The sequence below is a fragment of the Micromys minutus genome (genome assembly GCF_963924665.1).
Source record: "Micromys minutus genome assembly, chromosome: X".
Classification (NCBI taxonomy): Eukaryota; Metazoa; Chordata; class Mammalia; order Rodentia; family Muridae; genus Micromys; species Micromys minutus.
The window spans coordinates 93,667,678-93,670,539 of record NC_137970.1 but is presented as its reverse complement, the minus strand read 5'-3'; the positions used below and the strand labels follow the sequence as shown (position 1 = coordinate 93,670,539).

Genomic DNA, 2,862 nt, shown 5'->3' with positions numbered 1-2,862 from the left:
GGGTATAGCAGCTTGGGCTGGCACTTGTGCTCTCTTAGGGTGTGCATGATGTCTGTCCAGGCTCTTCTAGCTTCCATAGTCTCTGTTGAGAAATCGGGTGTGATTCTGATTGGCCTGCCTTTATATGTTACCTGACCTTTTTCCCTTACTGCTTTTAGTATTCTTTCTTTGCTTTGAGCACTTGGTGTTTTGACTATTATGTGTCCAGAGGTATTTCTTTTCTGGTCCAAGCTATTTAGAGTTCTGAAGGCTTCTTTTATGCTCGTGGTCATCTCATTCTTGAGGGTAGGGAAGTTTTCTTCTATGATTTTGTTGAAGATAATTACTGTGCCTCTTAGTTGATACTCTTCTCCCTCTTCTATTCCTATTATCCTTAGGTTCAGTCTTTTCATTGTGTCGTGGATATCCTGGACATTTTGGGTTAGGAGCTTTTTGTTTTTTGCATCTTCTCTGGCTGTTTTGTTTATGTTTACAATGTTGTCTTCTGCCCCCGAGATTCTCTCTTCGATCTCTTGTAATCTTTTGGAAATGCTTGCTTCTGTGACTCCTGATTTCTTTTTTAGGTGTTCTACCTCTAGGGTTACCTCTTTTAGTGTTTTCTTTATTGTGTCAATTTCCATTTTAAATTCCCACTTCCATTCCTTCATATCTTTGGTTCTGTTTTCCTCTAGTTCTTTCAGTGTTTTTCTTGTTTCCTCTTTAAAAGCTTCTGAATCTTTTTTGCTTTTCCTCCCGTTCTTGTTTAAGTATCTCTATCAGCATCTTGAGGTATGATTTCAGGTCTATGTCTTCTTTTTCTGGAGTGTTTGGCATTCCAATGTTTGCTGTTATGGGAGAGCTGGGTACTGGTGTTGCCAGGTTGTCTTGGTTTCCTTGGGATATACTCTTTCACTTTCCTCTTGTCATTTTGTTGTCAGTGATATGTTCTTTAGGAGCTGCCGGAACCTCATGGAGCTTAAACAGCAGCTACTCTAACTGAAATTGAGAAATGTCTCCAGCCCAGGTCACCACAGCCAAACCTTCTAGGTCTGGTGCCCAGGGAGCCATTCGCCCCGCCCTGGCCACCTTCCACAGGGTGCAGGAGACCGTCCGGTGGTGTCATTGCCGCGATGGGGACGGCCACACGTGCCAGTTACTTCCAGAGGGGTAGCCTGTTCTGGTTTGCGGTCATCACCGCCTTCTTCGGCTACTACACGTGGGTTGTCTTCTGGCCTCAGAGTATCCCTTATCATAGCCTTGGGCCCCAGGGTCCCTTCACGAAGTATTTGGTGGACCACTATCACACCTTTCTAGGGAATGGGTATTGGCTTGTATGACTAGTTCATGTGGGAGAGTCTTTGTATGCCCTGGCATTATGCAGGCATAAAGGAATCACAGACAGGCCCAGCTCTTCTGGTTCCTACAGACTTTTCTGTTAGGAATAGCCTCTCTCTCTCTCCTGCTTTTGTATAGATCAAAGCACCAAAAACACAATTAAAGGAGAAAATGGGATGGGAGGGGTGTTTCTCTCCACTCTTTCAAGCCCTCCTTTCAGTGGGTCCTGGTTTCCATGACGACCTCCCTGTCTTCTAGGCAGTGTCTGTTTTATAAACCTGCCTGAGATACTGTATTTACTATTATTTTGGTGCTCCGGCCAACCCTGGTTTGACTTTTTGCTGTTTAAGAAAGAAATAAGTCTCTGCCCTTCAAACTCTTCAGACCTCCAGCCTGAAAAAGGCCTGAGGCCACTTTTCTGAGGTCCTAAGTGAACCATTTCCTTGCCTTTTGGCTGAGACAGACAAACTAGATTTGTTTGTGGGTCCACCTTTGCTTCGTGTGGTAGTTTAAACATTCTTGGCCCATGGGAAATGGCACTATTAGGAGGTATGGCTTTATTGGAGAAGGTGTGGCCTTGTTAGAGAAAGTGTGTCACTGTGGAGGCCAGACTTTGAGGTCTCATGTATTTGCTAAAGTCCGGCCCGTGTGAAATGTTCTTCTCCTGGTTGGCCATCTTAAGATCAGATGTAGAACTCTCAGGTCCTTTTCCAGCACCATGCCTGGACGCTGCCATGCTTCCTAGCATGATGATAATAGACTGAGCCTCTGAAACTGTAAACCAGCCTCAATTAAATGTTGTCCTTTGTAAGAAAAAGTAGGAAAAGGAAGGATAAAGCCATAGCTGAACCTTCTGAAGAGTATTGGACTTATTTGTATATTCACACATTGCATTTGTGTATGTAACTGTTCATGGCTAAGAATAGAACATCTGAGACAGAAATAAAGTATAAAAGTACAAAAAAATGAGAGATCATAATTAATAGAACATGAAAAGAACTTGATATGAACCTATTTTTTTCTTTTTAATATATCTATTATATATTCTTCAGAGCCATACTGATCCAGATGAGGATGCTTGCAGCTAGCCATCAGACTGAACACAGGGACCTCAATGAGGGAGCTACAGAAAGGATGGAAAGAGCTGAAAGGGTTTGAAACCCCATGGGAAGAACAACATTATCAACCATCCAAATCCTCCTCAGCTCTCAGGGAGTAAAACACCAATCAATGAGCACACATGATGAGAAACCTATGGCTTTAGGTGTATATGCAGCAGAGCATAGCATTTTCTGGCATCAATGGGAGGAGGGATCTTTGGTCCAGTGAAAGCATGTTTCCCCAGTGTAGGGGAATGCCAAAGTGCTGAGGTAGGAGAGGGTGGTTGGAAGAGGAGGCACCTTAATGGAGGAAAGGAAAGGTGGAGGAGAGGATGGCTCCAGCTGCATATGTAGCAGAGGAAAATATCCAATAATTAAAAGAAACTCTTTAATGTCACCTGCTTATCTTTTCCAGCTCTGCTGCTTTTAATTTCTAGATTCAAGGATG

General features: G+C 43.4%; 1 pseudogene across 1 annotated transcript; it reads left to right on the top strand.

The window, feature by feature from the left end:
* The first annotated feature begins 1,109 nt into the window (after positions 1-1,109).
* Positions 1,110-1,477, top strand: LOC308414659 (transmembrane protein 254-like; annotated as a pseudogene). The gene has a single exon. The product of its transcript is annotated as a transmembrane protein 254-like (transcript).
* The last annotated feature ends 1,385 nt before the right edge of the window (positions 1,478-2,862 follow it).